Source organism: Patiria miniata, unplaced genomic scaffold (assembly GCF_015706575.1).
Source record: "Patiria miniata isolate m_02_andy unplaced genomic scaffold, ASM1570657v1 HiC_scaffold_5, whole genome shotgun sequence".
NCBI classification, from domain to species: domain Eukaryota; kingdom Metazoa; phylum Echinodermata; class Asteroidea; order Valvatida; family Asterinidae; genus Patiria; species Patiria miniata.
Window position 1 is genome coordinate 19,176,698 of NW_024037072.1, and position 14,471 is coordinate 19,191,168.

Below are 14,471 nucleotides of genomic sequence, written 5' to 3' on the forward strand. Positions count from 1 at the left end.
CAGAGCAACGGTCGAACGTCTGATACGGCGCCGCGCGCAAGCCAATCAGAGTGGACTTTAGAAACTGTGTCGTCATTTCGATCGCAGTGGACTAAATGTATGGTCAGTTTGGATGCCATGGTTTTGTAATACCGTGAACAACGGGTTACCGAAGACCGATATAGGCCTAGAAGGCGCACGCTGAGTGGTCAACATTTCGATGTTTCAATGTAGTCTTGCTCTGCACAATTAACCGCCAAATCTGCTCGCATGCCATAAACCCTTGCTGTACAAGGAGATTATTTTGTAGACTAAACATCATTTGAGATAATAACGGTAAAGCCGTGATATTTGAAGAACAGCATTTGAACTATGAAACCGAAAAAGTTGTTGATTTAAGAGCCCGAAAACCTATTCCGTGGGCAATGGGGAATCAATCTTAGACAACAAAATTACGGCAGACCATTTAAAATTCTTGATTGGGGCCCAGCCACATCATTAAATTTGCAGGAAGAATGTATGACCGCGAGTATCCGGACGACCGGCACGCAGAAGTGATGCAATAACCACTCAGTTAATAACCAGCTTGACAATAATATGGATTGAACATGGGTGACAAAATGGAGCAGGGTACTTCAGTGCATCTCCGCGTGAAGATGTTGGAAATTGCACTCTTTCAGTGGTCATCCGCTTTTGAATTCAAAGACACGTCCACTCGAATAACTCTTCATCCGCGGAAGCTGCAGCATGAAACAATTAATATCGTCTTCACTGATAAACAAGGGCGTTTAGAATTTAAATTGTACCCATTGGTTTCTACTTGTTTGAATCTATGACGTGTTTTGGATCTGTGAATGTATGTACCATGATTAAGCATAACACGGAAGCCTGTTAGCACCATCAAGTATACTTTGGGAAAAAAATGTATACATATATAAACGACTTTAACGACAATCGAATTCGAACATCTAAAGAGCTTTGAAGTCTACGAGGGGGTACATTGCCTCTTTTTCACAACACGTTTAAGAAGTTCAACATTCGCTTTTCGTGGTTAAGAATTCTGCACACCATACTGTGATCCGCATTCGGAATAGCATTTAATCCACAGATATGAGGCTCATCTGTTAGTAATCTTGTATTCACTCTTTCAACACCGTCGTTTGACATTTTGGAACGGACGACCGTGAATACTGTGGACGCGCCAGAATACCAATACGTGAAATGCACACCAGTTAAAAAAAACACTTTCTGGTCACTGAGATTTTGCCTCTAAAATAACAAGGAGAAAACTAACCAGATACGTATCACACTATCAGTGGTATGACGGCCGCAATGAAATCAATATGATATGCCATAGATGATGTGAATATGATGGACGCCCTAATCAAAAACGGTTAGATTATCCAGTGATGAGTGATTCGAATTGAAAGTGATTCGAATAGTTTTCTTCTCGGTATACCGGCTGTTTGCCAATTACATGACAGTGATTTAAACTCTGTTTCAAAGAGAGGACCAAGTCCAAGAGGAGAAATTAGTAAACAGAACCGGTACGCCAGTATTATTGTATGATGACTTCTGGACAAGATGTTTCAGATAAGCAGCATTTTCGTCTGGCACAAGCGCCTCGTTTGTTTTTTTACATTCGCTCTTTGCACGGAATCGCCATGTGTGAACCAAAGCGAGGCTGTACGTGCAAAACAGTCGTTGTTTGTGTTGGTATAGACTGCTACCGTAGAACCAATAAAAGTGACTAGATTTGACTTTGCAGTCCCTCTTTCAACTCACGAATACTTGAACTTGTATCCTTGTGGAGTCATTTCTTTGTTCTCGTGTAGGGCCTACTAAAAAAATTGGGTTGGGAAATCTAGTTTCAAAATGCTCCAATCTTAACCAAAATTATTTTCATGGGCTGAAATTCGGACTTAATATCCCTTATACATCAAATTCTTCAATTTGCAACGAATCAACACACCTTCGAAATTCCTAGTTTTTTGAGTAAAATCTATACATCTATTTCGTTTCAATCTTTTGTTCCCTAGTGTACCCATGTCTCCACAGGGTACCGTGTACTAGGTCAACCGTGCAAAGTGCTTATAATTAATGAAATGGTCACAAGCCTGTGCCACAAGGTAACAACAGTTTGCAAACATTTGTGTGATTTCCCAAAATTGCCGGGCTTGTATCCAAGAATCAGGTGGGTTGCATTCAAAACATTGTAAACCCCTCCTCTACTAAAAGGCCGAACTGTGTCACGCCAGTTCCCGTTGAGGACGTATCGTACGAAAGAGAACGCACATTTAGTTTAGGAATAACACTTACAAGAGCTCCATATTAAAGGGATATTACGGCCTGAAATACCCGAAAATGTTATGTTATGTTTTGTGTGTGTGACACTACACACAGCACCAATACACTAATGTTGTTTCTCGCACGTCCGCATAATGCGAGCGTTACGACCGGATTCACGACTAGCACCCAATTGCTCGATTGTGAGAGTCAACATTTTTACCGTTCCCGAAAATCGTTCTCGCAAGAAATATCGCAAAACGCCCAGTTTTTTAAAGGATGGTTGTGTGGACATTTATATCCGACTTTTAAATGATCTTTCCAATTAATATCATTTCATTTAAAACGCGTTATTAAGCGTAATGTCCATTTTAAAATATACGAGTGTGTTTGTGGATGGAATGTCATATTGCCTTGTTTTCTTTAATCGTGGATGTGATACGTTTGTGTTCTCCCTGGGTACAAGTATTGGGTTCACCTTGTTTTGAGCAATGTTCAGTGCTGTGTTGTCGAACAACGATTTTGTTATGACATGATACGAAGTGATGAATGTAGACTTGGACCAAGCTGAAGTTACAGAAATGCTTTCGGCCGTATGTACTGAAAGTGAGCAAGTGGAAAGTCCTATATAGGCCTACATGCCTACAGAAAATATGAAAGTAGAGCGGCGCATCAAACTTTTACAGAGGAACTGAGTTGACATGCTATCAAAACTACAATCCCCTAGGATGCATGTCGGATGCACGTATCATTCTAGGGGATCTTGTATTTCCCAGTTCTCTCAAAACAGTTTGACGCGCTGAACTACATTAGGCTAGCCCAGGTTGGACGACGTCTTCATTTCGTCCAGGGTATTAATTCTACTACCATAGCGAAAAAAGTGTTAACACATTTTTCTTATTTTTTCCTTGATAGAGGAAGCTGAAATTTCGTTAACATATTCATTGTGTCCAGAATGATACATATGCTTGGTTTAGAAAATGTAAATGTGCCCTTGGGGACATGTTTATCGAAAATAAAACACAGATCCACGCTTTCGTCGAAAACATAATTATGCAGTACGAACTCCCCGTGTGAAGCTTACGCGCGCGTGCAACACTTGTGTCATGTATGCGGAGTGTATACGACATGTTCGTACTGATGATGTTTTTCTCAAAAGCGTGGATCTGCGGTTTATTTTCGGTAAACACGTCGCCCACGGACATATTTACCTTTGCTAAACTCAGCGTATGTATAATTCTGGACACAAGGAATATGTAAACGAAATTTCAGCTTCCTCCATCATGTAAAAATATAAATGTGTTATAATTTCGCTATGGCTGATTGCAGACGTTCATACCCTGGACTGATCCGTCGCGTGTACACAACGGAGTCCAACCTGGGCTGTTATGTAGGCCTATTCAGAATACTGATTCATAGAAAGTGAATGACCGACAACCTCGGGCTCACATTGCGGTACATGTACTAGAATGTCGAAATCACAGTTCTCGACTGGTTAATTGAGCTGGAGTTATGCCTCACTTCTTTTTTACTGGTACAAGAGGGCCAACACAGCGTCCTGTAAGTGCACCTATTGGAATGACTGACTGACTGACTGACAGACTACATGAATGTCACTAATTGTGACTTAGACTTACCTACCTCACTGACCGACTGCCAGTTGTGACTTACACTAGTCTCGGACCAGCTGTACAAGGCTTATTTGCCTATAGTCTTGGTTTACCTGATCTTCCATTTGGGGAGCATTTTATGATTTATCTGAACAATTCCAGAAATAAGACTATACGGAAAATCTGAAGACCAAAATAGTATTACATTGCTTATTCCTACTGGAATCACTAAATAAGCATTATATACCTCTGACAAAATGATAATGCAATTTCCCCCAAAAAGATACTTTGCAAAGCTCGTAACATTCGCGAAACCACCAAGGATGCAGTCACGAACTGACATTTCAAACCAAAATCTGAGAGACTGCTAATGACATGATTCGAAAGATTTGGGCATTATTGTAATAATGACAGGAACCGCTGATAAGCTGAAGGCTAAAAGGACGTCATTAGTATACCAACATTTGTGCTTTGTGTTTACGTCCTTAGTTGGCCTCAGTGTATCCGGGATTTGTTTCATCCCATCACGTCTGATGAGCGAAATGGCATTGTGAAGATTTCATCCTTCCTCAATTACCTATATATAAAAAAAAAACAGACGCCAATTTTCTCGCCGGGTTCTGAATGATTTTCCGGTATAGACTGAACTGTTTAGGGAGTTGATGATGAGCAACAGGAGCTAATTAGGACTAGAGTGACGAATATTATGACCTATCTCAACAGCAACACTTTGACACAATGTAGAATGAGGTTGACATGTCCGGTGTACGTGGGCGTATAGAGGCGGAAATTACAGTCCGTTGTAAAGGAACCATTATTAGAGGACGAACCAAACAAACAACTTCATCTGAAGTTCCTCATTTACTTCTATTCTTAGCTCCTCACCAAATCCGTTCCCCCTACTTCATCCTGTCCACTAGTCTTTTCCCTCCATCTTCTTGTTTTTTCATTTACAATCCAGTGTTCGATGCATTTAAATCAGAAATCGGACAAAGAACGTATCCGATACACATGAAAAAAGCCACCCACTCCAACAAAATGGCATAGACAAACGAAAGACAAACACGCACAAAACAACATCTCCATGACAACTGCTGTCGATGTAAGACCTTCTTGATCTCATCAGGACAAAAAACAAGTATCATTGACATTTTCAGATTTGATTTCGTCTTTTCAGGTTCGTGATTTTTAGCAAATAGTACCGTCAGTTTTTGGACTCTATGCCTAAGTAATAGAGACTGCAACAATAGTATGCGGATGGAATAACATCGTGCTAACTTGATATATAGGCCTACACGTGTTTATTTGGCATTCCGTGCCAGTGTAATGACATTATACCAACCTCCTTCTACGTTCGCTTACAATGGTTGCTCTGATCTAATTTTTCCCCGTATACAATTATATCGATCATCAGTCAACCGTTCGACTTTGTGTGGTATTGTGGTCAGTCGGAAAGCCAAATGGAAATGTACTGTTTCCAAAGATATTCAGAAATGTTGAGCTGAAATCGTAATTAAGTTATCTTTCAAATATCCATCTTTTCAGCTTGTTATAAATTTAGAACCACCAAATCGCTCCATTCACACAGCTTTTATGTTCGCCTAAGTGATGTCAGAATTCAAGCATGGATTCGAGTTGGAAGGAACATAAATATAAAACATAATGTTTTGTGAACATAATGTCAAATGTACCGTCTAAAGTCGGTTAATCACATTAGTACTGAAACACCAGAACTGATTTTTTTTTTAATATCTCGTTCCACCTTGTGGATCTATTTGAAGCGTGACAAGTCCTGCGTTATGATGGTCCGGTCTTCTCATTTGTGATACACAGTTTCCCTCAAACACTTTTTTTTTTATTCATGACGTCATTTATTCACCTCATTATAAGGTTGAGTTAATCACCTTTCAAATAGGAGCATTTCGTACATGCACACATCTCTTTCGCGTGATACCAAATTCATTAAGTAACAAGATTGGTATCACAGAATCATATCCGGCCATGAGTCGAGCTTCAGCGGGTATTATTCCATCACATTTCTATCCAAGGAAGAAAGACCTCATCGTGGTCTTCTAGTGACATTATTCCTCAAGGGGGCATCGACAATCCGGCTTCAACTTCTCAAACGACTCACTTTCTTGTTGCCGCTGTTATTCATACACACCGACTTACCAGACCGCCGCGAGCTACCGTTTTCAGTAACTAATGAAGCATGTGAATGATGTTTTCCTACCAAATACTTAACCGCGGCGCAGCACTTCCATGAGGCAATCCCGGCAAGGCACGGTGTTTCCTTTCGCTCAATTGACAGTGTTTTTCGTGTGCATTCATGTTACCTATGATCGGGATCAATAATTTTTATATTAGAGAACTAAAAAACGAATTGTCGTTTTTATGACACCCATAAATGTTATAACATGCGAACGACGAAACACATTAAGAATAACAAACCCAGTGCGGTGAATTTGATTAGTTTTGGTATAAAATGTTACTGCAATTACAAACTAACGTATGTTGTTCAATTACATAGCTAGCCGAATAAGCCGATTATAATCCAGAATAAAAGTATAGTAAAAGAGAAGTATTAAGTGTAGGCAAAAAATAGTAATAACATTACAAGACGTAATACTAGTTATAAACAATAATACTAGTCGTCGAAATACCATATGTGTTATTAGATTTAATTTTACGGAGAGATAAAAGCTAGCCACTGCGAACCGCTTACTTAATGGACTGATATTAATATGTATATAAATCTTAAAATATAGAAGGCCTAGCTGATGTTTTGTATCCTTTCATAATTTCTCTCAAAGTGCAAAGAAACTTTCTAGGATGGAAATGGAATTAAAATGCCCTCTTAAAATGAACATTAAGGATCCAAAATTAATCTTAAATTTGCCTTGTGCTGTACACTGTGCATTATCGATAAAATTAACAAAACACGATGTTTGTATGATTGTATATTATGCTGTTTGGCGCCCATTGTAATACTGGGCAAATGATTAAGACCAAATGACATAAACGATCAAAAACAAACCAAAAGCGTAAGTCCATTATCAGTATTTCTTTGGTACAAGCGAACTGCACTAAAAAAAAACACTACCTGAAAACAACATATCCAGCTGGGACCGCATTCGGCGGCTCCGGCACAGTTGTTGAGCCCCGGAGATTTCTCCATATCTTTCCAATCAATGAGATTACAATCGAATAATTAGGAATCTGGCGAAGATCTCTCGTCAGGCCTTCTAGGGCACTTCACATCCGCCACCGGTCGCGCGAGCAAACATTGTGCAGTCTCCAGGGTTCGGATGCATTATGCGTATCCGAAAAAAAACCCAGCGAATCAAATTGTTTTCTTTTTTTACTCCAACAAGAATCTACGAATGTTCGCAGTTCTGGAAGAACTTAACGGCATATTTTGTGTGGACATTTGGAAACCTGAACTCCCAACGCTCCTTTGTGGGTGGAACACCAAACGTAAGCAACAACCTTAATGTAAAGCACCGGTATGCAGCAACATTGATAAACTTTACTTATCTTTATTATGTTGAATATGGTTGGGGTTTTAAATAAAGAGCGAATGGTACAAAATATCAGCTCTGTGGAATGCCCCCTTATCTAAAGATACACGTATATCTTTAAGAGGCTGTCCTTTTTTTTTATTTCAAGTAAGCAAAAATGAATGTGCAATTTAAAAAAAAACTCGTGCAATTTAATGAACCACTGCCCTCTAACTGCGCCTTAACACATAGGGTCTATGAATGTCTGCCAAGTCACCCAAGTATTAAAGCTGAGAATGATATTAACACATGGAAGGTACATTTGTATGTCGCTATATTAAACCATTGGGGTCGCTCTTTGAAGTGACTTGAAAGAATATTAAGGTGACACACTCCAACCAATCGACGAAGTTCAAGTACCGGTACGTTCTTAAGTAAACTATCACTGGTCAGATTTGACCAGAGAATACACCTGTTTTTAGAGTGTACAGAAGACAGGCGGAGAGAGCTAATTCATTATGAAGCAGTGTAAATAATGTACCGTATTGATGTTCGAAGGTCGGACTCGTCACGTAAACAATTAGGTATGTAATTTCATCCCGCCAATATATTCAGTCATATATTAAATGCATTTACACCTGCATGCGTTTAAGTTAATTAGCAGGAAAGTGTAACACATCCTGATCAACAAAATTGACGCGCATGAGGAAAAGATTCTCAAAAATCCCATCACGAGGTGATTGTAATCGCGAGAAGGCCAGATTTTGATACCTCGTTTAAATGCTCCCCATACCAGCATTGGGACCTCGCGTTTGCCTGTCTCCCGCCGGAAAGCAAAAGGCGGCAGAAACTCCTTTGATATTGGACAAGACATTATTTAGGACATGTTGTCGCTGCTAATTATCCGGCTTTGGCGTCGGTGCTGCTTATAATGTAATCCAATCAAACTTGTGAACGCCACCGTTAACTGGGCCTAATTGTCGGCATGTAGTACGTTCGATATGCGCGCGGCCCTTGCCTGAACCTCCCGTTTGATTAAAAGGCACAGTATTAGTACAGCCTCTACGCTGTCGCTCTCTCTGTGGTATGCATCTTTTTCTAATGGAATATACGAGTTCGTTGCCTTACTTAATGAGAGCATAGACCCCTCTTACGTGAGCATCGAATATAATATTGAATTCCGTTGGAATGAGAAGCTTATGGTAGGCGTCTGCCCTTGACGACTGGGGGCATTGTCCTGTACAGCTTATGGTGTTGAAATATTTAGAATAATTATCGATTTATATATACGTGGGATAGGTTTCCCGAAGGCTACATTTTCTTTAAAAAGGAAGTCTTCATAGTTAATTCCAATCCATGTTTGCCTTAATTGTATAGTTTCATCGGACATTGTCACTTTACAGAAATTACCCATCTATTACGGTACTATTCATTAATACTAATTTGATTTCGGCAGATGCAACATCATAATCGGACCAAATTATGCGTCCGCAAGATGGCAATACAATGTGTTGTAACGTCTTCGTGCTTCATGTTGTGACCCTTCTGTTCCGTTCTGTTATTATTTTGAAAGAGCTGACACGATAAAGCCATTATGCACACAATTGTATTCCCTATATTTTGCGCTACAATATAATTGTACTCTTAAATATATTTTATTTGATTGTCATCGCCCGAAAGAGCTTATCTCTGTTAGTACAACAGATATTTGTAGGGATTGTGCCTTTGATGATACAAGCATGGCATTTGGCGCACAGTCAGAGTATGTCATGAGAAAGATATTTGGCTAAATGGCCATCGCAGATTTGTCCTTTCAAAAAATATAGGTAGAATAACAAGCAATGGCAACCATTTTCAGATTTTTGAAAATGTCTTGTTACTCTGACTGTGTGCCAAATGCCATGCTTGTATCATCAAAGGCACAATTCCCCCAAATATTTCCCCTATCTGCCCCACTATATTTGTCAACGGCCATTACATTTTAGATGAAGAAATTGTTACCTCCAATTTATTTTGCCTTTTTAATTTTCTTCAAAAAACACAAGGGAGCACTTCCTTGGGGTACGTGTAATCGATGAGATAAATCTTACCTCGGAATGCGAAAAGCACACTTTGGCAGGCCACTGTTTGATTTGTTGTCTTTGAAATGCAGTAAGCTTGTTGTTTTTTTAATCTCATGTTGTGTTTGCCTTCACCCAGTTGTTAACAAAATGAGTATCGGGGTACGAAAGGAATCGGGCCCCAAAAGTGCTTGTTTTTATTAAGTCACGATTCGGTTTACCAACCGACCCAGAACTGTAAAACTCTACATTGATGTTCACCGACTATAGTGGTCTTAAATTATGTTATTTTTTGTATGATCCGACTTCCATGTTGACATCTTGGCAAGCCCAGTGCTTTCTTGTTGTTCATGCATAATATGGGCCGAGAAAAATAATCCAAATACACCGCATTAACTGCAGTGTAGGATTACACCTCATGTGTGCCGAATAAGATACATGAACAAAACGTGATTAGTGTAGTTGTTAGTTGTTTTTCTTTTTTCGGGGAGGGGGGAGGGGGTGTCCTTTGCAGCAGTGTTAAACAAACTATCCTTCTTGAATTTTCGTTTGTTAGGCCAAATACATGGTTTTATTGCTCATGCTGTAGGCTTAAAGCTCGAGAAACAAATAATTTCTTCGTTGCAGCTTTCTATTTGTTTTACGGTCTTATATATCTGTTACGGTTTGAACATGAAACAAAAAAAACAGAGATTGCTCCATCCCGAGGAAGATTTGGGCGATAAAGTCAAGAGACACATATTCCGATGAAATCGTTCGTGTACTGTACGTCCATCAATGCAAATGACTTCATGATAGAGGAAGAGTGCTGACAATTATATCCGACTCGTGGTTCGTATTTCGCGCCGTTTGGTCGCCCCCGTCTTTTATCAAATATGTAATCAACTACCCCTTCCAAAGGGGTAATTGGATTTTGGTCAGTACAGGCATTGCTTCTCTCCGATATTAGATTAAGAATCGCAAATTGCTCTCCGAAAGCCCGTTCTGAGCACGACACTCTTTAATACTGAACCGAACGCCAAATAAAACAACCCAAAAATGTACGATCAAAATTTGAAATTTTCCTTTGCTACAAAACGTACAAGATTATTAAAGTTGTAGCACACAAACGCCTATGCGTGTAAACATGGAGAACTCTACGTTTCCATAGATGGAAGTACTGCATAATTGAGGTCAACATTCATATTGAGGCTTAACAGCTCTTTCTGCAATTCAAATATTGAATTTTACATTCAATTACATAATAAGCGTGATATATTGATACTTATGGAGTGACGGGTTTCAATTTCTGGAAGGGTATATAGCAATGGATTTGTAACGATTAAAAGCTCATTTTTTGGCCTTCTCCGAAACTCAAAGCGGGGGAGGGGGGTGCAAGGGGGAGGTACGAACCTCAAGTGAGGGGGGGGGGAGCGTTCCTGCAATGTGCACAATTACCCTATAGCTGATGTCACTTGACGAATTAATTAAATTCGCGCTAGAGACAAAACAAAAACAAAAACGAGAACCCAGTCGTTCTGTATGCGTCTCACAAACTCATCAAATATAAAGGGATTTTTATTATGGAGGTGACGAATTGATATGACGCTCGATGACAATGATATTATTTACCTGAAGATTTACAATTGCTTGACAATAACAGAACGAGTCTTTAATGACCAGCTTTATTGGAGCGCTATTCAACTTTGTCTTTAGATCCCGGATTTACCGATTTTTAAACCGCTTTTTTTCACACCCTGCAGAACATCTAACGCCACCTGAAAGCATTCACCACTATTGTATAACCTAATCCGAAGATTACAGGTTGCACCATTTGTAGAGAAGAAAGAACTCTTTCTCTGGCAAGGACGCCAGTGATCCTCGACAGTGAATACTCGACTCAAAATTGGACACTACTTCACCTATTAAAATGTCAGTCTTTTTCCGTCATAATAATTGCTCATAGTTACAGGGGTGCAAATTGGGCCACACAAGCTGCCGATGAAAACTCAGGAAAAATCCGTTAGGATAAATTGATGCATTTTTTTTTCTTGCAACCCTGGCCCAGGCCGAAAAAGGCCCTTGACTTCAGGTGGGATTTGAGAAACATGTTCGAAAATAAAACCCGCCTGACTTAAGCCGCATACTATTGACAATCGAACCAAGGTTGTTCTTATTATAAGCCGCTTTCCCATCTCCGGAACCTCGCTGACTTTTTAAGCCCCTGCCAATCAAATCTCGGTATCTGAGTATATCGCTCCGATCCCCCCACGCACCCCCCCCCCCCCCCCCCCGAATTCCACGATTTGTAATCATAATTATTTTGGCCCGCCTTGAGATGGTTATCTTCCCGGTGCACGCATCGGCAGTGACAGTCGAAGACAGACAGGTAGCGCGAGCTGGCGAAGCAAAGGCAGTAATCCCGGTTTCTGGAGGTCAAAAAATCTGGAACTGAAAGATCATCATCCGTGATATAATACGATTTACGTCACACAAGTCTGTCACATTGCTTTTCAAAGCTTCGCCCTTGATGGCAAATCCCCAGCACGATGCGTATTATTAGATCTCTGTGCTTGAGCACAAAACAATAACAATGTCATCTTGATGGCAAGCGGATCCCCGATTCCAAATGTGATTGAAAGCGCAAATACAGACGCGGATAAGCCTGTTTGATAGACTTCGCTTCCATAAATAATTCGTCTCAACCCTCAACAAACATTCGTACGGTCGTTCGGTCCTTTTTAAGATCGCGCGTGTTACCTTGCTTCGTTAAGGAAAGCTCCTTTCTCCAGCATGACATCGACAACGGTGAATTATTGTGTTTTCTAATTGAAATAAATGGGACATATTTTTTTCAGGCGCACTTTGGCGGCCACCGCTTAATGCATTTTTGAAGGTTTAGGGTGTTCAGTTAAAACGTAATCGTCGACTAACCGAGTGTCAAACACCGAGGCCGGACTCCTACAACTTATTGACTTATGACATTAATTTGCGTGGGGATCACGAGGGCGTGTGAGCGTTCGATTAGCCCAGCTCTCGTGGCTAACCCGTTTGCTTTCACCTGAGTTGAAGTTACTGAACGCATGACCGATAGAAAACCCAATGCGCCCGCGGGAGTTGGCGTGACTACCAAACGCCGTGCAAAATTGCTGAAGGTGTAAAGCAAAGTTGTTTGGTATGGTTAGCAAAACGTTAGACCTAAGCAGCGCCATGAAAAGTTGCCCCCGGTGAAAATGAAGCGGCCCGTTAACAACTTCAATGCACATAATAAAGGTACCAGCTGACCTCAGGATGTTAGAGGTCAACTGTGCCTGTCACCCCAGAGGTCTGTCCCTAACGCTCATACAGCATGGACTTCGCCGCAAGCTCGGCTGCAATTTTTTTTATACAATCAGGTAAAGTCAACAACCAATTACGCATGCGTAAATCATTTTGTAGGATTAAAATAACATCACATGATTTGAGATGGCTTTATAAAGTTTAGGTTTGGAAGGAGATCGAAGCGATTGAAGCGGTGGCCTAATAATGCCACGGTGGCACTTCGTTATTAACGGAGCCTTAGAGTTGACCCCTGGTGGCGCGCTTCCGGACCCCTCGAGTCGGAGTTTTTAAAATTATTTCACCACAGAAAAGTCTTTTTAAAATTGCATGTTACTAGCACCTCAATTTATGGAAACTGAACAATCGCATGACGTGAAACAGAAATATCGTACCAAAAATTGACCTCTCCCTTCCGAAAATCTAAAATACATGTGGACTAGTGGAACTCGGCGCACTCGTACAACGATGAACATTTATGAACTAATTTTTTGGCGATCTTTGGGTAAAAACTGAAACTTAATAGGAGACTAAAATGTCTTTTGGAACACAACATCTTTTTAAAAATAAACTTGAAGGACTAATTCTCATTTATAAACTTGAAGGACTAATTCTCATTTTACAGTTTATGAACTGTATTCAAGCTATCCCGGCTAATTCTAGAATCCATCGGATGTAGGTAGTTAAATATTTGCCTCGTTATCATTTTCGTTCTCAAGCAAGTACGCGATGTGAAAACAAACGTGATCGAACAAGGAGACCTGGTACGAAAATCCGGATGTGAAAGGTCTTAAGTAAAATTCGTTTTTACCCATCTCCAACTGGTTTCTTATCAATTGTGGAGTGCCAAGATAAAATTCCGACGTGAATGTTTCTTGGGGTCGACCACGATTAGAAATCATTCTGTCAAAAAATATAGCAAGAGAAAGGGCAATCCCGTGTAAAATGCCCATAGAAGGGCCGTGGAGGGGTCCGGAAGCTCAAAGACGCTATGGCGTGCTTTCAGCCTCTATACTGGTCGCTAAAAACGTTTATGCTGGTATTGTTTGGTCGCGTTAGGTTCAAACACGGTGACAGTGACCTCCTTTTTCCCAAGTTATGCTTTCCCAAAGTATGCTTTTCTCAAATTGTGATTTTCTTTGTTTAATCATGTTTTATCAAGTCCTGATCAATGCGATCAATTTCACCTCTGTTTCAATTCGTGACTCTGGGTTTTTTTCCCCCAGGGAAGTAAAACCAGAGAACCATGCCGTAAACAACAATGATGCATTCCCATTGTGGTCAGTGACATTAGCTGGTTGCAGAAAAAAAAAGTAACTTCAGCCCGGCCGAGTCTTCCCCGCGGCACCGCCCTTTATCTTCAAGAAGCGTCTCCATAATCGGTGTCAGCGTGACGAATTCCCGGTTTCTTGAGTGTAATGCCGTCGTGTGGTTTGAGGGCAGGTTCGTCCACTCCCTTATTAACGTCGACACATAAACCGAAGATGTCAGCCGTCCAGTTGAATATGCGATGTCACGAAATATCAATAAATGATTTTGATATGAAACCCACGAGCTCCGTTATTGAGCAAGGATCAGCGGCTTCTATTTTGCGGAAACATAACGCCAACCGAATTACCTCAAAAATGTATTGTTTAAAAGCGTATGAACCTTTACGATTAAAGGGCATGTATGCAACCGAAGCATTTTGTTGGATTTCGTGGAAACGTAACTTGAGACTTTGTTTGTTTCTTTTCATT

At 40.4% G+C, this 14,471-nt stretch overlaps 1 protein-coding gene across 1 annotated transcript in view; it reads right to left on the reverse strand.

Annotated features, from left to right (window-relative positions):
• Positions 1-14,471, reverse strand: part of LOC119742015 (gonadotropin-releasing hormone II receptor-like) — a 59,576-nt gene that overhangs the window by 24,143 nt on the left and 20,962 nt on the right. The gene's annotated exons all lie outside the window — the stretch shown is intronic.